Source organism: Trachemys scripta, chromosome 4, assembly GCF_013100865.1.
Source record: "Trachemys scripta elegans isolate TJP31775 chromosome 4, CAS_Tse_1.0, whole genome shotgun sequence".
In the NCBI taxonomy this organism is placed as follows: Eukaryota; Metazoa; Chordata; order Testudines; family Emydidae; genus Trachemys; species Trachemys scripta.
In genome coordinates, this window is record NC_048301.1 from 110656305 (window position 1) to 110680113 (window position 23809).

Here is a 23809-nt window from a genome sequence, read left to right on the forward strand (position 1 = left end):
AATCTCTGGATCTGAACTAGTCCCTGAGGTTTTCATTCGATGTTGACGCCAAAACTGGAAGAGGCCTATTTGGCACTTCTGGTTTGGATTATTATTCTTCATTACTTATATCATGGTAGCACATATAGCCCCCGCCCAACCAGGATTAGGGTCCCATTGTGGTAGATGCTGTGCAGGCACACTGCAAGAGATAATGCTTGCTCCAATGAGCTACAATCTAAGACCAGAGAGACCCTAGACTTCACTAAGAAAAAAGGTGTTTAACACTCACTAGCCAGTCAGAGTCAACTCTATGAGCAAAGCCAGTTAATATGTTAAAACTGCAGCTTGTCTTGTCTACACTGGGATTTTAAACACGCCTTTTTTCCTAGTGTAGATATGGCCACAGACAAAAAGTGGAAGGGTAAACAGAAGGACAGAGAAGTGAAGTGACTTGCCTGGGATGTGGCCAAAATTTAATGACAGCTGTTGGTGGCCCCTTCTGCTTCAAGGCATTTGGTGGACTCTTGTACATCTCAGATGCATCCCAGACTCCTTTGGGTTGGCTGACCCAACCCCTGCTACCTTCTTTGAAGTACTGCCACAGTTGATGCAAAGGATTCTGGGGTGTATTTGGGAACTATAGGCACCTACCACACAGGACAGAGCTGAAAGAGGGACATAGGGAAGGATACAGATTGGAGAATGCGTGGGTTGCTGAGTTAGGTGGATTAGTGGGAGGAGAAGATCACGGAACAAGCAACCAGAGATATGGAAAATTGCCAAACCACATCTTTGCCTAGGGCTTGCCCTGTATATCCTGGAGCAGTTTTGGCCTAAAGGGATTAAAGTCTGCTTAAAATAATAATATTTCAACTTGAATCTGCATCCTTTGTACTGGAAATAGGTTTTGTGCAGCTGTGACGAGAGGGAATCCAGCTCATGTGCTGCCTTCCACATCACCAGGCAAGAGTCTTTCCACAGCACCTGACTGCTGTAACATGCATTAGTTTCATGTGTGATCTTTCCTGCCTCCACCCTCCTACAAAGAGGACCTTGATCCCATGCCAACAACACCTGGCATTTATGGGAGGCCAATGCTGGAGGTGACTGAACACTATGTAAATAGTGCTATAGACTTCTGATTGTGTCATTTCTCTGCTTTTTTTATGTGTAGGCATTTGCCTCATTGGATGTGCAAATAAATTTTGCATTGTTTGCCTGTTGCACACTAGCTCCATTGAACCACTTCCCCATCCCCAGCCCCTCGCCCCTTAGAGAGACTGCAGAATGAAAGAACCTTTGCTGGTTATAAAGGAATCTAATACATGGGGTTTATTACAGTCCTGCTGCCACTATAAACACATGTCTACTGGCATTTGTGTTAGAAACTCCATTCCCCTCGCCCCTCCACACACCCCAAGGGTTTATAACTTGGATATTAAAATCTGATGTGAGCAAAAACTTGGCACACATGAACTCAGCCTGGGGCAATTTTTAAAAAAATGTTAAAGAGGGTTTTATTTATTTATAAAGCGTTTTGGCTGAATTCAGACATGTTTTAAAGCTACTCTAGTTAATTAAGATGCCATATTTCCAAGTGAGGACTGTTCACCCTTGTAGATTTAAAAACACAGCAATCTAAACAATAGAAGTATTGAAGGGGGAAAGGCAACTGCTCTAATGTTTACAGCATGAACAGAAAGACCTGCTGGCTTTTAAATGATGAACTTAATGTCAGTGAAAAGTGAGTAACAGCTCTGCAGAGTGACGTTATCTGTTTTCCCACAAAGCTGGTACAATCAGGGAGAGGAACCCTTATTTATTTTGGTTTGATTCAGATGCAGTTGCATTCAGTGTGCTCAGGTTAAGTTCCAGCTCAAGTCACCAAAAAAAATAAAATAATAAAAATGGTTTGGTTACTGGTTCAAATCAAACTTCAAGCTCAGGGGAAGTAAATGAAAAAGACAGTTAAAACTTAAAATGGAAATTATTTTGATTTGACCATTTTTTTAACTTTACATGAGTTTTCCTGTGTTCTGTTGTCAAACAAACACGATTTTTTTATGATCTAAGCAAATGAAAACACCTTTAATCTTTGTTCTGTCATATTGGACCTCTGCAGTGAAAGGATATATTTGAATTTGGGGCATGGGCCCTGCCTCATGTGGTGCAATGGGAGGGAGAAGCTGCCCCGGGGTGGGGGATGGATGGGAGGAGGCCTGTCTAAGGGCAGAAGGGTTGGGGAGCCATTACCTTTTTCCTTGGGCTTGAAGAGTTATTGCTAACTTCTGGGACCTTGGAGCATTCCACCTCCTCTCTCCAAGGAGAGTCTCAGAGATGGTTCAGCGTCTCTCTGGGTTCTCCGGCTGCCTCGCAAGGCGTACAGACAAGCTCCTAAGTGTCCCCTCTCCCACACGCTTGTGGGCTGGCCTCCTAGTCTCATTCTCATCTCATTATACTGGGGCAGGCCTTTCTGGTAGCGATCACATGTTGTTTTGTTGTCTTGTTTTATAATTGAAAATAAGATCACAGTAGTTTTTTTGAATATTGAGCTTAAAAAATGCTGAACCTTAATTTTAACCAGTAACCTATTTTTTTTTTTCAGTTCAGTTCTGGTTCAATAGGTAAGACAAAATTATGGTTCTCTGGTTTGACTCCCTGCAAACTTCCCCTCACACAACCCTGAGAGTAGGTTTCACTCTGACGCAGAGAGAACACGGGCAGTGGTCAAAAGAGAGTTCAGTCTCCACAGCCGATTCAGTTTTCTGCCTTCTGACAAGAGTGCTAGAGTTCAGTTCACTAAGACTTATTCTCCTTTTCTACCATCTCTCTCTGACTTTCTCTTCCCATCCCAGACAGTGGGGTGAGGCAAAGCTATGCAAGTCGTATCTGGAAACCAAAATGAAGGGCTTGTCCCACACTAACCCAGAGTTATAGAATCATGACTGTATTCTGTAAAAATTGCTATTGAGCTTATGCAGACAGTCCCATAGGCCAGTGAACAGCTGTCACTTTTGACAGGGGCTGGATTTGATCAGGTGGCTTAGAAGTAAAAACAGCTACATTACCCATTATAATTTCCTTCTTAGCCATCCAGTCCACCACTAAAGGTTATTTTTTGTTTGTATAGCCACCCACTCACTGTGGCACTCTGTCACCCTCTAGTGATAGCTAGACCACATATAGATGTTGATGAGCCTCGGCTAATGAGTCTTTCAGCTCAGGCACTAGAGTCTCATGCTTTAAGATCCCAGAGGTTCTAGGTTTACGGTAGCCACTCATTTTTATCCCACTACATCTTAACCAATCTCACCACTACATGGCAATAAAGCAGCACACATACCTTCCCTTCTCATTTACAGTAATAATGGTCCTTGAAAGGGAAATTTTGCTGCTTGTAGATAGTTGCCACTACTTTCCCAAAGTTTTCTATTTCATATTATTGTAACCATGTAGCAAGGTAGAGCTTTTTACCTGCATTGCTTTAAGCCTACACAGGCCAATATAACAATTCCCTTTCTCCTCCAGTGTAATCTGGGAGGCTTTTTTTAATTTTCTCCTTCCTCTGAAGAATTAGGGATGGCTATAGCTGGAGGTGGGACATTGGCCAGGAAGGGCCAGGGCTCTAAGGTGGCACCAAGCATTTTCTCTCTCAGGTGCTTGGCTGGCTGCTTCTTGCTCAGATGCTCAGAGTTTAACTGATCGCCATATATGGTATCAGGAAGTAATTTCCCCTCAGGTCAGATTAGCAGTGACCTTGGGTGGTGGTGGTGTTTTTTTTGCTTTGTTTTGTTTTTTGCTTACTTCCTTCTGCAGTGTGTGGGGGCAGGAATGGTCTCAGTTTTTTGTTCTGTTCCTAACAAATGAGATAAACCAAACATTCAAAAACTAAAACAAATTTGGGAAATGCTGTGGTGCCTCATGGGAGTTGTAGGTGAGGAGCCTCATGCCCCCATTTTCCCTTATGGAAATCCCAGGTGGACTACATCTGGTATGATGCACTGCAATCAGGAACTCCCATAATCCAGACCCATCTCAGCATAACATGGAAGATGTAGTCTGCCTCAGAGCAGAATAAGGGTGTGACGTTGCACCCCATAATGCTTTACAGAAATATGCTTATGAATGTATATATGACATAACTGGAATATGTTTTATGCTACATATGCCATGTAACATATCTCTGTAAAGGTTATGATCTACTGAACATATTCATCTTATTTGTATGCATGTGTCATTTTTGTATTCAACGTTATGAATATTGACTATGTACTTGTTTAATTTTAAGTAGCCTCAGTGAAGCAGTTGGTCAGCTTCCTGAGAAAAGACTATTCTCAGTAAGTGCCCAATCAAGAAACACTGAAGCTAACAATGAATGTGGAGATGCCAATCCACATCTGAGCTTTCCCAGGAATGTGGCCTGGCTGGTAAGGAACTCAGTCATGCATGGACATGTGACTTGTCCATGTGACTCCAAAACTCCATCTTGGGGCTAAATTCTGGATAGGAGAGAGGAGGGGGTCTCTACCCACAAGGGCTCTATTTAAGCCCCTGGGAGATCCCTCCATTTGGTCTTCAGCTGGCTCAAGAGATAGCCTCTCCACCCCCAAAGGTTACTTGAAAGAGACTGGAACAAAGGACTGTAACCACAGGCATGGGAGTGATTGCTGGACCCAGACTAGAAGGAGGCTAGTCTGTAAAAGAAGCTTACTGGAACATCTCTGTGGGTGAGATTTCATCTGTAATCACTTTCTTACTGTATTAGGCATAGACTTGCATGTTTTATTTTACTTTGGTAATTTACTTTGTTCTGTCTGTTATTGCTTGGAACCACTTAAATCCTACTTTTTGTATTTAATAAAATAACTTTTTACTTATTAATTAACCCAGAGTATGCATTAATACCTGGGGGGCAAACAGCTGTGCATATCTCTCTATCAGTGTTATAGAGGGCGAACAATTTCAGAGTTTATCCTGTATAAGCTTTAAAGCTTTTTAAGCTTTATACAGGGCAAAACGGATTTATTTAGGGTTTGGACCCCATTGGGAGTTGGGCATCTGAGTGTTGGAGACAGAAACACTTCTTAAGCTGTTTTCAGTTAAGTCTGCAGTTTGTGGGACGGTGTTCAAACCTGGGTCTGGGTTTGTAGCAGGCAAGCATGTCTGGCACAACCAGGAAGGGTTCTGAAATCCCAAGCTGCCACAGGGAAAACAGGCTCAGGGGTAGTCTCAGCACATCAGTTGGCAGTCCCAAGGGGGTTTCTGTGATCCAACCCGTCCCAAAGAGTATATGAGGCAGTTGAACTACAACTCACACGAGGCACCACAGTGACATTTCTGAACTAAAAATTTTGATTTTCAGCCAAAAATCTTTGGATTTTGATTTTTTTGGGGCGAGAGTTGAAATGTTCTGTGGACTCCCCTGCCCTTCCTTATGGCCAGATCTACACCTAAGGTTAGCCCCAGCATGCCAGGCTACTCATGTCCTGCAAAAATTCTTCAAGATAGGCAGAGTGATAAATAATGAGGAGGACAAAGTAGTTATCCAGAGTGATCTGGATCATTTGGTAAGCTGGGCCCATTCAAACAAAATGCTTTTTTTAAACTCAGCTAAACACAAGGTCATACATTGGGAACAAGGAATACAGGTCATGTCTACAGAATGGGAGACTGGATCCGGAAAAGCAGCGACCCTGAAAAGGATTTGGGGGTCCTAGTAGGCGAACAACTTAACATGAGCATCCAATGAGATGTTGGGGCAAAAAGAACTAATGCGATACTTGGCTGTCTAAACAGGGGAGTAGTGAGTAGAGAGGTGGTTTTACTTCTGTATACAGCATTGGTGAGACCAATAGTATAATATTGTATGCACTTCTGGTGTCCACAGTTTATAAAGAGCATTGAAGAACTGGGAAAGGGTTCAGTCTCCAATGGCAATGGGTTAACTGGACTAGCCCTGTTGCACACTGTCTGTGAGCAGTTAGAAACCTTTGTTATAGCAGAAAGATAATTGCTTTCTATTGCTGTTCTGAGGGCTGTTAAGGGATACCAAGCAAGCAGTGCAAACAGGTTTCCCTTTCTTTCCTTTTACTCCCATGACTTTTCCCATTTGGAGTGGGGAGTGAGGATTATTGGTCCATATGTTTCCCTCAGCTCCTTTTCTTTAAGGACACACCCTAGCCCATTTCAGCTGCTGCCTGGAAAGAAGAAGGCCAACTTTTGTCACTCTTAAACTAGTGACCTTAGCTAGTCACATTTCAATGCCAACAGAGTCCATCTGTGATACTATTCCAGTGAAAGATATGTCTCATAAAATTGCATTTGATGGCAGCAGAGGTTCAAGGAGAGCAACTTGGGTGGCTCAGGTGGCTGCTAATGGGGTATTACACTCTTATCTTCACCCAAGTCAAGTTTAATACAAAGTGTTTTGCTTCCTAAGTCCTCCAACAATTAAAAAGAGAAGAATGAGATATTCTCAAAGGGCAGAAAATGCATGCAGAAATAAACTTAATAAGCAAGCAAACTGCTCCAGGCCTTCTTTATCCATCATTAAGGTGCAAAATGGGTACACACTACATCTCCCACTCCCCTTGGTTGATGACTTTTATAGGCCAAATAAAAGTCTTGCCTCCAATTTTGGCCAGACATAAATGCTTCAATCAGTGATAAAGTGTGAAATCTGCAGTGAATATAGGAAACATGCATGTGAACTACTAATACCACATGTGATTCTGGATTCCAAGGCACAAGGGAGAGTTCTTCTAAAACCTGAGCTGCTGCACAACATATTAAGTGACAGTGTCATAATACACTGTAAAATACATCATGCATCTGACGAAGTGGGTATTGACCCACGAAAGCTTATGCTCCAATACATCTGTTAGTCTTAAAGGTGCCACAGGACTCTCTGTTGCTTTTTGTAAAATACAGATTGTTCTCCATGGGATTTCAGATGAACAAAAAACAGATAATGGCCCATATAATGACACATGCCTCACCTCAAGTAGTGCCCCTTGTGCCATGGTGCAATGTTTTCAGAGGTTCTCATCTCTGTGCCCCCCTGGTGATCACTGCTTCAGTCCAGCAATGGCTTGTTTGTCTCTGGGTCTTCTGGGGCCTGGCCCTCTGGCGAAGTCACCTAAAAGTTCACTCCCCATGTGGGGTAACAAATGGATCCAACTGAAAGTCCAAAACAAGTGCCCAGACTTATAGTTCTTCTACCCCTTTGGCCTGCACTGAAGTCCTCTGCTTCCTAGTTGCTGCAGAGGTTCTCTTTGGTCTTACCTCCTCCCAAGAAGGATCCCCCCCCACCACTACCTCCCTTCCACAGGGACTCTGGCAGCCTCATTTAGGGACTATGAAGAGCATGGAGAAGATCCCTATCTCAGGGCTCCTCCACAGGAGCTACTCTGCTCCCTGGGAGTCTCTTCTATTCCTCATTCCAGAACACTAGCACCAGGACTGTCTCCCTGGACACCTAGCCCCTTATTCCAGGGGCTCACCACAGGAGTTAGTGGTATTGCTGTAGCTCAGCTCTCCAGCCACAGCCACCCCCAAACTGTTGAGCTTCACCTGCAGTATGCTCCACCACTTCTGCTGTCTCGCTCTCTCTCTGTAGGCTGACTTCCCAGCTCTGTTTTATGTACCAAAGTCTTTCTTGATTCCCTGCAGCTGGAATGATTAATTGTCATTGAGTTGCCAATGGGGGCTAGCTGGTAGGTCATAGCCAAGGCTGAGCCCTCCTTGCCTTAAAGAACGAGCCTGCCTGTGACAGCCCACAGTTCATGAGCGGCTCATTTGGGGCAATATTTTTGATATATCAGTTTAAGCATGTCACACCAAGCCCCTAGCCAAAAAAAAAAAAAAAAAGTGCAAATATCAAAGAACTAGCTAAAATGTCCTGGCATAGTGACAGGTCCATAGTTGGCATTTGTAGCATATCACTATGCACCATGCTCAATCAGTTTATTAATCAAAGATAAATCCGCATGGTACAGAAAGGTTAATACATTAGCAAGCTGGAGAACAAACTTGCAGTGTTACTTCTTTAATGTGTTCCAAAATATGACATCAATTCTGATCATATTCCCCTTGTTTACAACAAGTAGAATATTCCACAGACCTTATACCCTCTTTTTTCTTACCTGGTTTCATACATATTTTGCAGGGCACAAAAACATCTGTACCAACCATCCCTAAAACACTGCACCTATCCATACCTAGCACCTAGTTCATATTTGGCAAGCCTCAGCAGAACATACATCTTGTTGCTGACAGAGTCTATATATATACAAAGAATAGGATTATGCAAGTTTCACTTCTAGTAAATTTCCACAATAAAGTTTAGCATAATACAAAGCATTGTGGAAAATATATAATATTGGCTAACATATCTCTGTGCCCCAAGTTCAAAGGTCACAAGTCGCTCCCCAGGAGGATGAGAAGGCATCTAAACAAACAAAGCAGGACACTGGCTCTCTGTAGCTGTAGAGCCTCCAGCATGGTATTGATCATCTTCCTGTGCTGACTAAAGTAACACATGCCCACCAAGTCACTGACTGTGAAAAATATCAGAAGCAGCAAAGACAGGCTCCAGGAGCAAATCCACTTTTGTGGCTAAAGAGGCCACTGCAGAAGGAACTCCTGAGAGCAGAAAGGTTGAGAGTGTGTAGCTATTGACAGATGTCCAGTAAGAGGCAGAATACTCTCATTTGTCCGAGGTTTCAATCGTCTTCATCTGCCCCAGTGGTTCTTCACCTCATCCCTATTGTGGCTTCCTGTTTCCTGTCAGGACCCCTAGAGCCTCCCTCCTATCTACCCAGGTCTCTCTCCCACTTAGAAGTATAGGAAGGCAGAGTGGTTGAGATCCCATGGTCTACCCTGACCTCTAGCATTCCCCATATTTCATTAATTGGCTGGGGTAGTTTGTGGTTGTATTCTTTCACAGGTATTGGGTTTCATTTGATTTGATTTTCAAAAACAAAAAAGGAAGACGAAAACCTGTTGTGTGGCATTCTTGTTAATCCTGCCCCCAGCTATGTGACTGGGTCAGGAAATTGTAATGGAATACTAACTTGTATTATGCTGTTCAGCCACTAGATGATGCTGTGTGTAACAGACCTTATTTAAGCTAAACTCAGGCATGCCCGTCAGAGTATTAAAGGATCTTATAGTGAGCACATCTGGTGTATCTCTTGAAGGAGGAAACTTTGTAGTCAGTCCATATCTGATACAGAAACTTGACCCTCTTGTAGTAGCCTTGCAACCTACCGTGTACAAGGTGTACACGACAGAAATAAATCCTGGTCTCTTAGCAGCTCTCCCGTATGTCACACCCGTGTTACAGTACTTGCCAGGGACACAGTTACACGGATGTGAAGGCTTCTTTGGAGGCTGCATGGCCCACAGGAATGCAATTATAAGGAAATAAAATAGTCCCCTGTGACTCAGGGGCTTAAAACTTGACATTCTGGAAGAGAAGATGCATTTCAGGGCACAGGTTCCTTGCACATTTCATTTGCAGAAATATTTTATGGATCCTCAGATGGAAAACTATATTTTTCAGGGACAGCTGCCTCTGGAGCTACTGTTAATACAGTTCAGTCACAAACAAGAGCTAAAGAAAAAGGGAGCGGCTCAAACAGGCAACTAGCAACATGATTTTCCATTAACCCTTTCAGGTCCTTGGCTAGGAGATAACATACATCTGCCAAGTAATTCATTGCCATGTCAGGCAGCCTTGAACAGGTGACATAATTACAGCATTCTCAGGAGTTGGAGAGAAAGGATGGTCATCACAGTGGTTTGGGACTCAGCAGATCTGAATTCAACTCCTGGCTCTGCCACAGCCCCCCTGTGTGACCCTGGGCAAGTCACTGAGGGTATGTCTATATTGCAATAAAACACCCATGGCTAGACAGAGTTAGCTGACTCAGGCTTCCAGGGCTCGGGCTGTGGGGCTATAAAACTGCAATGAAAATGTTCGGGCTCAGGCTGGAGCCCAGACTCTGGGACCCTCTAGGGCATTGCCTCTCAATTTTTCTAGACTACTGTACCCCTTTCAGGAGTCTGATTTGTCTTGCGTACCCCCAAGAGTCATCTCACTTAAAAACTACTTGCGTACAAAATCAGACATAAAAATACAAGTGTCACAGCACACTATTTCTGAAACATTGCTGACTTTCTCATTTTTACCATATATTTATAAAATAAAACAATTGGAATATAAATATTGTACTTACATTTCAGTGTATAGTTATAGAACAGTACAAACAAGTCATTGTATGAAATTTTAGTTCGTACTGACTTTGCTAGTGCTTTTTAGTAGCCTGTTGCAAAACTAGGCAAATATCTAAATGAACTGATGTACCCGCTGGAAGACCTCTGCGTACCCCCAGAGGTAAACGTGCCCCTAGTTGAGAACCACTGCCTTAGGGTATGTCTACACTGCAATGTAAGCCCAAGGTTCAAACTCAGGTTTAAACCTAACCCCCCTTCTGTCTACACACAAACTGTGCTAATCTGAGTCAAGCCAGGACCCAGGGTCAAGCCATATTGCTTTGCAGTGGTGGCCCAGCCCCACTGGACTCATGCTCTGGGAGTCCTCCACAAGTATACCACAATCCCACAGGCCGACTTTCTTTGTCCTCTGGACAGTCAAGTTTGCTCACACTGCACCATGAACAAAGAGCTACAGTGGCTACATTTTGGGAGAGCTCTAGGAAATCTGGGATATGCATGGTTAGACTCAGGCCCACATAATGCAGTGTAGATACTGAAGCCCCAGACTGGGATGTAGGGTTCAACAATTCCTAACCTGGTGTTACAAATGAGTGTAGGCATTCAAGCCCAGGTTAACAAACCCAAGCTCTGCTAAATGTAGTTACACTAACCCTGGGTTTATATTGCAATGTAGACATACCCTTTGGCCCATATCCTCAAGGGTATTTAGTTCTCCTCACTTCTCCAGCAATCAATAAAAGGATTTGGGCCTTAGTTTCTCTGTGCCTCAGTTCTTCTATCCATACAAGAGGAATAATAACATTTCTTTTCTCCCACCCAATGTCTTTTTCTATTTAGTCTTACTAATTGTTTACACAGCACCTTGTACAGTAGGACTCTGATTTTGGTTGGAGCCTCTAGCTGTAGCTGTAATACAAATAATAAACAAGTTTCAGTTATGAGATTAGATGTTTTTAAAGTGCTGGATAGCTTAATGACAAGCAATACCATGTAGCTATGAAGGGGAAGTAGCGATGTAGGTCACTACATATGTGAGAAAAGAATTCCCCACTTATCACATTGCGCAGTTCTCGTTCCCCTTGGTCTAATTATGTTAGACTCTGTTTCTTATGGCCAAGGCCACTTGTACATGTGCCCATCCACATTGTGTAGGAAAGAGTTGATTACTATCTTTAATCTCCTTGGGAGGCTGCTGCCTGCTCCTGAACCCAGAATTATCACCTGGTGCCATAATCAATGAAAGACAGGATTATTTAGCCAAGATTCCACTCTGACTTCTGTTAGCTGGACTTCAGCTGTTGTGCTAAATATCAGGGGACATCACCCAGCACATGATATATAAAATGTTTACTGGCTGTATTTTGCCTGTTAGGCTTTCAAGTTAATTTCAATTTGCTAACACTTAGTCTCTTAGTGCTGTGAAATGCATGTCACTTTTACTAGTTTAAGTTTCAGTCAAATTGTGACTTCCCAGCTATTTCAAGAAACACTGTCAGGTAATTTAGGCTCAGAATTCCACCATGTAAATTAATAGAGGGAATGCAGCGAGTCAGCAGCAATGTAATAAAATTATGTTCCAGTTAGAAAGGCCTCTTCCTTAGGGCTTTATTCTTGAGGACTAGACTGTGGTGTTTGCCAAAAGCAAACAGAAGTAATTTAACAGTAATAGGCAATAAAGAAAAACACTTCCCAGCAAGGGTATAACCCAGTCCTGTGGCCAGTGGAAGTCCTGCCTTCACCCGCTGAGATTACTAAGTAGGTGTCTGCAGGACATTCCTATATTTCCTCTGTGCCTGACCCTGTAAAGTTCCCTCAACCTCATCAATTGCTCAGCCCCTAGCAGGATCATGCCCACTTACTGTTATGTGATATGTAAACAGAGTCCATCTTAAACAGGAGACATTTATTAAAGAAAATAGCTACAGACACAAACAAAACATGGTTCCACATAGCTTGAGTCCCAGTTTTGTCTCCCTTGTTTGCCAGTGACTACATCCTGTTTGGAACTCTATACAGCACACAATATACTGACAAAACATTTCATTATACTGACAGACTAATTGAGCCTTCACTCTCCAGCCCATCCTTTACATCTTTGTGAGATCAAGTAGACAGTTAGCTCTCTGCTTTCCAGAAAACAAATAGAACCTCTGCACCCTATAATATTCCCATTTTACACTTGCTACGCTAAATGATAGGGAATGGCCTCTGGCCTCTAAATGTATCCACTCTGTCATGAGGAAACAATTTAAAAATATTACCCAGTGTTATGGATTTGCAGATTAGGTCACCAACTGGGCAGATATAGGACTGAGTCACCACTGAATTACTCCCCTGGCTAGGTTACATTGCCATGGAGCTGGTATAACACAGTGGTGAATCAGGGCCCTATCTTTTGCAATGCATTAATGTGGGTGCAGCTCAGCCCTATGGGAACACATGCAAAATACTCAAGTTCAGAGGCTACTCTGAATGTGACCCAGAGTGTTTGGTGAGCAGGAAGAACCCAGCTGCCTTCACTGGTGATGCTAGTGCATATGGAGGAAAGCTGTTTATTTCAAGTTCCATTAGGTTAGGAATTCAGGGGTGAGGAGAATGGGGTGCTGTAAAATGTTTCCAAGGACACACAGCTGGCAGGGGAAGAAATGCTATTTAAGTGTTACAGTGTTATAAATAAATGGGAAGTGAAAATAAATGCAATCCCGACTATAGCACTGGGGTGCACGGCCTGGTTGGAGCAACAGACAGCCTTTGTCCTGGGCTCCAGCAGGCTGCTCTCAGCCATACTCTTTTTATAGTCATTTCTGGAAAAAATGAAAAGGCAGCTATGACCTGGCTGGGCTCCCACTGGAAATCTGGAGGCTGGGAGGTGAGACGGAGAGGTGCCCTATCCTGTGCTGGTTTGCTGGCATCTCTCTCTTGATATTTCAGGCTTTGATCTCCGCTGACATAGCGTCTGAGCCAAAGCTCATTGAAGGATTGCCATCAACCTCAGTGGCCTTTGGCCCAGGCTCACAGTACTGAGATCTGGGTGAGCAATTATGAAACTATCCCCACTGTGCAGTTACCCCAAGGGTGAATTTGGCCCCACGTAGTTAACTTTCATCTTCTTCCACAAACACACCAACACTTGTAGTGAATCCAGACATTACAGCTGTCAGCTAAAGCAGTGGTTCAACTTTTCCAGACTACTACACCCCTTTCAGGAGTCAGACTTGTCTTGCATACCCCCAAGTTTCACCTCACTTAAAAACTACCTGCTTACAAAATCAGACATAAAAACCAAAAATGTCCCAGCACACTATTACTGAAAAATTGCTGACTTTCTCCTTTTTACCATATAATTATAAAAAAATCAATTGGAATATAAATATTGTACTTACATTTCAGTGTATAGTATATAGAGCAGTATAACCAAGTCATTGTATGAAATTTTAGTTCGTACTGACTTCACTAATGCGTTTAATGTACCCTGTTGTAAAACTAGGTAAATATCTAGATGAGTTGATGTACTCCCCTGGAAGACCTCTGCATACTTCCAGGGGTAAGCGTACCCCTGGTTGAGAACCACATACACACATGACATAAGGTATAGATCACAGGACCTTCTGCTCCGTTAGCTGTCAAAAGCATTAGGGTGTACATGGTACATCTTCTTTATAGGTTACTTCCTAGAAGGCAAGATTCACAAACCCATCTCTATCTCCCCCCTCCCTCCACCATTGACTTTAGTGGAATCACTGCAGCAAGTCCAAAACAGTGTATGAAATGAATAATCCCGGGCAGTGAGTGCATGTGGGTAGACACGTGGGCTGCCATCCCCTTCGTGCCACCACTCCCTGTCCCTGCTCTTGTTGGGACAGCTTAGCTGAAGTAGGGTTACCATATTCAAACATTTAAAAAAGAGGACACTCCACGGGGCCCCGGTCCCGCCCCTGGCCCTGCCCCAACCCCGCCCCTTCTCCAACCCCTTCCCCAAAGTCCTTGCCCCAACTCTGCCCTCTCCTCTGAGCACCCCGCATTCCCCCTCCTCCCTCCCGCTCTGATCCTGGTTGGGGGTTGCTAAGTGCTTCCCTGCACCCCCCCCCCCGCCCCTGCAGCCTCTGTGATCCCCTGCTCCCCACTCACCCTGCAGTCCCTGCACCCCCCCACTTGCCTTGCACCCCCCTGCCCCTGCAGCCTCTATACCCCTGCCTGCCCTGATCCTCCTCACCCTGCAGCCTCTGCTCCCCCATTCACCGGGCAGAGGGAGAGCTGCGGGCTCCACGTGGACTCAAACACTGTTTTGTGCTGCTCTGTGGGGGAGGAGGAGGGACTCTGGCTGCTAGAGGCCCCAGTGGCTGCGAGCGGCTTTCAATCAGGTCCCGCCATCCAATCAGCCGAGCCGTACTCCGCATAAGGGGAAGGGGGAAATCCCGGACATTTCTACTTGATTAGAAATCCCCCCCGGACGGACGGCCATTTAATGCTGAAAAAGCCGGACGTGTCCAGGGAAACCCGGACGGATGGTAACCCTAGCTGAAGTGCTCAGTCATGCAGAGGCTATTCAGCAGCGTTGCATGCAGGGAAGGAGGATGCTTCCTGCTGAATTATCTGCAATGCTCTCTTCTTCCCTCTAGATGGTGCTGTGTCCAGCAGAAAGGCATTGCCAGTGTGTCTGTCAGGGCACATCAGCAGGGAGGGGGAGAAATGGCCTGGATTGAAGGAGGCACACAAAGAGAGGAGACACCTGCCTTGCTAACCTGGGGTGGGTTACCCTTCCAATTATTTGTCCTGTAGTAGCATTTGAGGGCCCCCTGTCCACTCTTCCTAGGGGCTACTGTTCTGCCAGCAACCTATAACCCACGCCCTCCCCCTCCTCCTAGGCCGGGGGACATCACCTCAGACCATCCACAATCCCCACAAGCCATGCAATAAGAGGGGCCATTTCCAGACTGTGGGGAGGATTTGTTGAATCCCCAGTCAACATCCAGCAGATCCCTGCAGTACAGGTGGCTTTTCCAGAAGGGCTCCCTGCTGTGTGGCCTATTGCAGTTGCTCCCTACGCCCCCATTTATTACCTTTGATGCTGCATGCTGATTGCCCTTTGAACAAGAGTACCCTGGCCTCTGAGAGCAAAGGGCAAACTCTGGAGGAGAACACACCACGATTGCAACGTGGCTTTGCCTTCTAGTGCAAACAAAACGCCCAGCCCAGGTGTTACAGTGATTTCACTTACTGCCTCCCTGCTGACTAATGCACTGGCAGCCAGGTGCCTCCCCAACCTCACTGGGGACTTCCGACAGCTCCCAAGCTGCTAGCCCTCATTGGGTCCCTGCAGCAGTTGGATGTATCCCCCAGTCCATTCTTTCCCTTAAAGCTAGGCACCTACTTCTCTGCTGATACCTGCAACAAGCTGGCCATCCCCGAATGCTGCCAGGCCTCACTGGGTAGTGGCAGCAGTTTGGCATTTTCCAGGCCTCACCCCTTGGGCATTCAGTGGAACATCAGTGTGGGAGATCCAGCAGAGAGGGGGTCAAATGAGTCTTAAATCCAAGTTTGGAACATGACAGCGGTTTTGTCTCACCCACTGGGTTTCAGCTATGCTCATTGTCAGCCCTTCTAACCTTCCAGGAATGCAAGGGACACACCGAGGCAGCAGCAGCATCTTCCTAAGCTGCTGTGGACCAGCTGTCTCAAGGACTTATTTCCAGGGCCAGCTTCAGAGTTCAAGGGTAATATTAAAAGAACAAACAGACAGAGAGGCGTAGTCCCTGCCAGTGACCTTTAGAAGGGAGGCTGCAGCTTTGTGGTTTGTATTTTCTGCACTCAGGCAACTTTCAGGGGATCATTTTATTCAGTTTAGATTTAAAAACCATTTCAACAGCGATTAGCCTCCAGGCTGAATTTTTCACAGACTGGCTGAGTAGCTGGGCAAGGGGTAGGAGTAGGGAGAGAAATATTGAAATCAGCGCTCTGTCCAGCGCCGTCTTTCAGCCTCAGGTCATGCAGTGACACATCAGGATATGGTGATGTGATGGGACATGGCCTGGCTACACCAGCCCATAGCTGGCCCACCCAAGATAATGAGAGGCTCAGAGTTATGTCTACATAGCAACTAGACACCCGCGGCTGGCTTGTGCCAGCCAACTCAGGTTCACAGGGCTCAGGCTGTGGGTCTATTTCATTGCTGTATAGATGTCCGGGCTGGAGCTTGGGCTCTAGGACCTGTGAGGTGGGAGGGACCCAGAACTTGGGCTACAGCCCAAGCCTGGAAGTTTACACAGCAATTAAACAACGCCTCGAGCCCGAGTCTGCTGGCACAGGCCAACCATGGGTTTTTCTTTGCTGTGTAGACGTACCCTCAGAGGTCTCACACTGCTGGCTGCTTCCCTTTGCCTGAAAGAGTCTGACCGGTTAGGTGCCCACTGTCTCCTCCTGCAATCAAATTTGTTTGTGAAGCAGGCCCAGCCTACCTCAAAATCCTGCCCAGCCTCTAGAGAGGGGGTCCTCACAATCAGAATCTCTGGCCAGTTAAAGAGGGAGTATTGTCAACAGACCACGGACAACTTGTCCCTCCATGCCCTCTTTGTGGTGCAGGAGCAGGAGCCGAAAGCTACTGGCAGGCAGTAAGGTTGGATTATTATTTCTTGGACTGGACCCACAGCTATAAGGGAACCAGAGGATTGTTCCACCTATGCTGTAAAGCACAATAGACAGGAGCAAAGCTGGAGCTGTGTACAAAGGCAGTATGTCTCCCGGGTAGGAGAGCCCTGCGGTTTCGTCCAGGGTGACACTTTGTTTAGTGAGCCGAAATGATGAGGCTTTCAGCAGCTATTGACTGGAGAAGGGATGAGTGTTGCTAGGCATGCGTGGCTGTAGTTTGCAGATCTCCTACACAATCCTGCAAAGCTTTCTGGAGGGCAATTCCTTGTGTATCTTCTGCTTTGTCACTCCTGGCCATCAGGCCCTTGCCATTCCCTAAATCATCTGGTCCATGCCACTCACCCATTCCATGCTAGTCCCTGGGCTTCCCAGGCCATCCAGCCTGTGCCACACCCCTTTCTTACCACACTCCCTGGGGGACCTTCAGAAAGTCACATCCCCCTGTACCTCAGTGTCCCTCATCTGTAAAGCAGGGCAGCTGAGCATGTGTTTGTTTTAAACCACACTCTCACTGAAGGCTGGAGAATGGTGGGTGGAGTCTCCCACATCCGAGTCAGCGCTTTAACCCCAAGACCACTCTCCCTCCCTGCCTGAGATGGCACAGGGTACGTCTACTCTGCAATATAAGCCCAGGCTCAGCATCAGGCTTGAGCCCAAATCCCTTTCATTTGCACACAATTCTGTCTCACTTGGGCCTGGGGGCCACGATACTGTAGGGTAGGTGGTTTGAGCCCAGATTCCACTAGGACTCGAGCCAAAACTCCATAATTTTGCAGTGTGGATGCAACTTGGGCCCAGACTCAGGCCCTGAGAGTCCGCCAATGCTACCCCACAATCCACCGGGCTGGTGTTCTTTGTCCTCTCTATCCCAAGAGCAGCCAGTCAACTCTCAGGAACTGGAACCAACCCCTCTGTCCAAGTACAGCAGCTTGGTATTTAACCCTTCTGTTTTATTCTGACCCCTGAGCTGCAAACACTGTGAACCTTCTTCTGCGTTTGCAATGGCCACCGACCAGAAAGAAGTCCTTTGCCAAACATGCCAATCCCTGGTAATGGGAACACAGCCAGATTTTGGTGACTTTTTGGTGTGAGGTGAGCAAAAAGTTCAGTTTTAGCAAGAGTACCAGGAATGATTACACATACCAGGAGACAACCAAGAAGCTGGCAGTGTTGGGGATTTACCGGATTGGTGACCAGGGCAAGGAGCGGACTGAGCAGCTCAAGACCAACTACCAGAAACCCAGGGATGAGAACTGCACCTCTGGGAACTCACTGTGAGCCTGTTCCTTTTACAAGGAGTTTGACCATGTGCTGGGTACTGCGCCAGCCACTGAGCCAGTAATGCTTCCTGATGGCCTCATCAGCCAGTATGGGGATCTTCTGACCCCCAAACCCAGTATAGGACTGGAGGGAGCCAGCAGGGGCCAGCTCAGGTTAGTGAAGTGCCTCTGGTGCTGGGACCAGTCCCCAAGGAGGCTTTACCGCTGTAGCATCTGCAGCACGTCCTGGGTCCTTGGAGGAGCTTTTTGATGCCTCCCTGAGGAGCAGCCTGGCATAGAACTGGCAGCAGAAATGGAAGAGTCAGAGCTCACCCCTGGGGCCCGATAAGTTTTTGGCTCTATGTTTGTTTTTATTAATATAGGAATGGGAGGGATTTCTAGGTTATGAACTAAAGCAAAAGCTATTACAAACCATGGGCAGCCGCGGATATCCACTAATGGCGGATTGCCTACCTGCGCCTTGGCGTTCCCTCACGCACCCTCCCAGCCACGTGGAACTAAAAATGGAGACCAGGAAGTCCAAACAGTGAAACAAGCATTTAAAAATGAACTCGCCAATTCTTGCTAAGATGTGCCAGGGAGTTAAAAATAAGAACTTTATATTGCTTCCCCTGTCAGTATGCCACTCCATCCTAACACCATGGTGTAACAAGATGCCTATAAACAGTGAACTGTCCTAAGGGTGAGGGGAGAGGTTGAAATGTAGTCAATTTATGCAAAATGTAGTCCATCTGTGACCATTAGACCATTCTCTGTGTACTCTTTTCACTACTATTAACCCAGTTGTGTCTACAAAGCTTCTAGGATCCAAGTGTTCCTCTCCCACCCACAGCAGTTCAGTTTTTACAAAGTATCATTTTTTGTCCTTGAGATTCCATAAGGATTTTTTGGTGCATGTGCTCATGCGCTGAACCATTTGTGAACCACTGAGACAATAATGTTCCGTTTGATGTCTGGTTGCAGGCACTTCAACCTCTGCTGGCTGATGTACCTCAGCCACTCGCGCCCACTCCAGCAGAAGCCTGGATCTCTCTCCCACCATGGCCTGGTCCAAGAGGAAGTGTGTCCATGATGAACTTATGGTTGTCATTCAGGACAGAGCCAGCACACAGGTGCAATACGACAGAGAGAAGGATTCACATGTGGCAAGTGGAATGGTACCGTGAGGCTGCAGAAGAGCTTGAGGACAGAATTGCAGTGTGGGAGCAAACACTTGCACTGCAGTTCCTGGAAAAGCAATGTCAGTTGAGGGAGAAGACAGCACAACAGAAAGACTTGTTTGAGCGGCTGTTTTCGCTAATGGCCGCAGGAGTGTAGGCTCCCGCTGCTCCTGTACCACAGCATGCATACCAGGAACACTCTGAACAATTCCCTGGTTTGGTGGCCCATGCACCCGGGCCTTAAGAGCAGCTGGACAGGACAAATCTGCCCCCATTGTATTTCCATCCCCACCCCCTTGCAGTCCATTCCCCCCGCACCCCGCCCCGCCTGCCCGCAGGCCTCCATATCTGCACAGAGGCAGCAAGTGCCTGCTAAATGCATGAGAAAGGAGAACATGCCAGGGGACATGCAAAATTAGGGTTTGAGGGGGTTGTTGATGGCACTGTTTAATGGTTGATGCATTTTGTTGTATTCCTGGTTGTGGGATTGGTTAATTACTGTTGTTTTGGTGTTTGAACAGCAGCTAGCCTGACTGGCAATACTTTAATATTGTCATTTTTGTAATACAAATAAAGACTTTATTTTATTAGGAGAGTTTATTGCCATCACTAATCGCGTCTTATCATGTGTATTTTGAATAATAAAGATAAACACAGGGCAAGGCAAAATGGGCAAGTTGTATCCAAACACAAATTTCTCAGTACATCAGTGTATGCCAATCAGTAATGTAAACACAGTTTCCTCCCCATTACATTAACAGTCATGTCATCCAAAATACAAATTCATGGGAGTCCATACCTCCCTCTATTCACTGTATACAGTGACAGTACCTCCCCCCCCACCCATTTCATTGTGTGATGTGACAATACCTCACACCCTGTAAACAGTGCTGTACTAAAACATTACTAAATGTACTATTCTCCATTGGCCCAGGCAAGTCCATAATATGGGAGCACAAAGCATCCCTGATTTCTGTTGCCTGGGTGCATCTTGCTCCAGCTGTGCTTGGTGCCCTTTCTGGTTGAGTGTACCTGTTCAGCAATCCATTACTGTCAGAGTTCTATTCCAGGGGCAATGGCTCACCTTTGGCTTCACAAAGATTGTGCAGAGTACAGCAAGCCACAATAATGCAGACAGCATTGTGGAATCCAAATGGGGTTGTAGACAGCACCTGCAGGATTTCAATCTGCCAAATGCACATTCAACCACCATTCTGCAACTGCGAAGTGTAATTAAATCTTCTTTTGTCAGGCCCTCTGATCTCAGGCTATGGTTTCATAAGACAAGGCAAGAGGGGGCACACAGGGTCCCCCAGAATAATGGTGGGGACTGTAACTCCACTTATGACAATGTCATTTGGTGAAAATAGTGTCCCAACCTGCCCATGAAGGTTGACTCCTGACTAGCAGAAAATCCTGGTATCATGAACTTTTCCAATGCAGCCCATGTTAGTGTCCATAAATTGGCCTGTGTGGTCCACAACAACCTGCATAACAGTGGAGCAGTACCCTTTGTAGTTTATATACTCATGTACTCCTTGAGGAGGGCAAGCGAGTCCCATTAATAGCCCCGGTGCAGTCTGGAAAGCCCATTCTCTCAAAACCGGATATTACTTCAGGGATATTGTCTATGCCCATCACCGTTGGGGAACTCATATGCCTGATTGCCTCAGAACCTGCTGCCGCTACTTTACTCACAATTGATTTTCCAGTACCAGATTGGTTAGCAACAGATCTGTAGTAGTCTGAGGTAGCCAGCTTCGAGATGGTCATAGCAATTTGATTCTGGGCTACTATGGCCACCCTAATGCATGTGTCATGATGCTGGAAGATCAGGGCCAGCTGCTTATAAAGCTCCAGAAACGTAGCTTTCTTCATGCAAAAGTTCTGGACGCACTGCTGGTCATCCCAGGTCTGCATGATAATGTGATCCCACTAGTCTGCTCTTGTGGCCCTGCTCCAGAAGCGCCGGTCTACGTAGGGGGTATCAGTTGCTATACCAATAGTCATGAGCAGCATCAGCCAGTTCCAGTCTTCCAAGTCTGCAGTGTCCTCCTCCTCCTGCTCCATCAGGTACCTTTGGTGGGTTAAAAAAAAAAAACCACCAAAATGGCCACCAGCATCTCATAGAAGCTCTGCCTGTTTCCTGAAGCAGGAGCAAAAGCCCAAACAAGAGAAGTTCTTCCAATGGCAACTCCTCCATATTGCTAGTTCTGGTTGCTGGGAGCAAGCAAACCAAAATGACAGCTTGGCAGGATGTGTTGGAGGCTGTGACAACTTCCTGTCACATGTGAGTTGGACAAACAAGTTTTCTCATGCATTGCGGAAGGGTGCTAGGTAGTCTGGGATATGGTAGGTTGGACGTGGGTCTGTGTACTGCAGTGTGGACTCTGGCACCCCAGTGTGGTATCCAGGCTCAAAAATTCTTAAGTTGGGCCACCAATGACTGTGGACACTCAAGCTCTGGTGTTTCAAACCCAAGGTCCATGAACTCTAGTCCCACTAACACTGAGCTTACACTGCAGTGTAGACATAGCCACCGTTGCTACTGCTGTGTCAAAGTAAAGCTCCCTTTCAGATACAGCTGCTGCCTGTGGAACATGCTAGTCCCAGCTTGAGCGCCAGCTCCCATAAAACACAGAACATTGAAAGGCCGGCAAAGGAGAGACTCTGCTGCCTCCACTTAAATCTGCTGCTTCCCAGGCTGTGTCTGCCCTGGATTTCAGTCACTATGGATGGCTGCCCACCTCTTCTACAATGACAATATAGCAGAGGGCTAAAATGCCTCCTTATTCTGACCAAGGGGAAATCCAGTCCCCCAGCCCCAGTTATACTTACTGGAGCACTCTAATTTGATCAGAGGCCCAGGGCAGTGTACAGAAAAAGCTCTCCAGTAAGATATCACTGAACACCTCTATGCAGCTTGATTCCTGTGCAGGCCTCCATAGTCTCCCTACCTCCTCTTTACTTTGTTTGCTTCAGGATAATAAAGCATTCTCCCCCCACCCCCATCCCATTTACACTGGACATGAGGTGGTTCTGCTTGGCTATATATGGCACAGTAACTTTGCCAAAAGGCCAGGAATAAATTATCAGGTGGTGGCACTGGATTTAACACGTCAGTCATTTATTCTGGCATACAGGGGTTATGAGATTGACTCAGCTGCCTTTGTTGTTAAATCCAGCACAGATTTCGCCTGACACTGACTTATCCAGTGCTTTAGTGACATTGTATTAAAGCAATGTTAGCTCTGCATAGGGAACAACCTAAACGCCAATATGATTAATACAGCACCATAAACATACATCGTTCTTGGCACACATAGAGATAGGGTCCCTGCATTACCCAGGACTTAAGGGCTGATTTTCAAAAGGGCTCTTCTCCCATTCAGGCACCACCGCGGAGCACTTCGGACAATCTGGGCACTCAATTTAGGTGCCTGGATGGGAGACGAGCTCTTTTGAAAAATCTGTCCCTTGCAAGCTAACTCAAACCAACAAAATACACAGGCCAGCCATTCAGATCCAAGAGCATTCATTTCAAATGCAAAGGCAGCACTGGGCCCTCAGCACAGAAAGGGCTTTGCAAACAAAGCGGGTTTAAGAAGGGATTTGAATGGGGGTAGAGAGAGTTTCAACTGGAGCGTGGGGAGGGGAAGGCTGTTCCAGACATAAGGTAAGGAGTGGAATTCAGGCAGCCCCTAGCTAGGGCATTTTTGCTAAAATTCCTTTCCACCATCAGAGTAGAGTTTGTGGTTGGGGCTGAGAACCTCCTTGGCTTTCCTAGCCAGGGGGTTTGTACCTCCTTGGCCTCTATAGGGACAATGGGCCCAACTCTCCCCGGCTTTGCACCATGTGTGGTCATTTACCTCTTTGCAGGGTAGGTTTGAGCCATTGCCTGATCAGCAGGGTAGGATTTCACATTCACTTTGCACCAGGGTAAAGGACTCTGTCCAAGGCATTGGAGAATGGGGCCCTTATTCTTCTCCATTTACTTTAAAAGGCTGGGGGGAGTGTCCAGCCAGTGCTACATTCATTCTTCAATGGTGGTTGCACAGTGATAATACAGCAGCTAAATCTGAGCACGGATGCTACAGAACTGCAGGGGGTTTGCCTTACACTCCCAGTCCTCTGAAACACTATTTACCTTGGGAAAAATTATTGCCCGGGCGCCAGCTCCAGTCACTTCTTCTCATGATCTGCTGTTAGCAAAGGAGAAGGGTGTGCATAGATGTGTGTACGGGAGCTGGGCATAGAGAAGGGTGATCAGAGCAGAACTGCTTAGAATCCCTCGCTGCTCTTTACACTGACAAATGGCTAAAGACAGACATCGCTGGTAGCGTGCTACACAGGAAAAGGATTAACCCTGTAACAGGCAGGTGTCAACGTGGTGTTATTTGCAGTGCGATGTGTACACAGATGCTGTGCTCTGGAACCTTTTGGAGCCTGGGACTCAGCTCTGGGGTTCTGCCTCTGATTTTCCACTGCTTTAAATAAAAT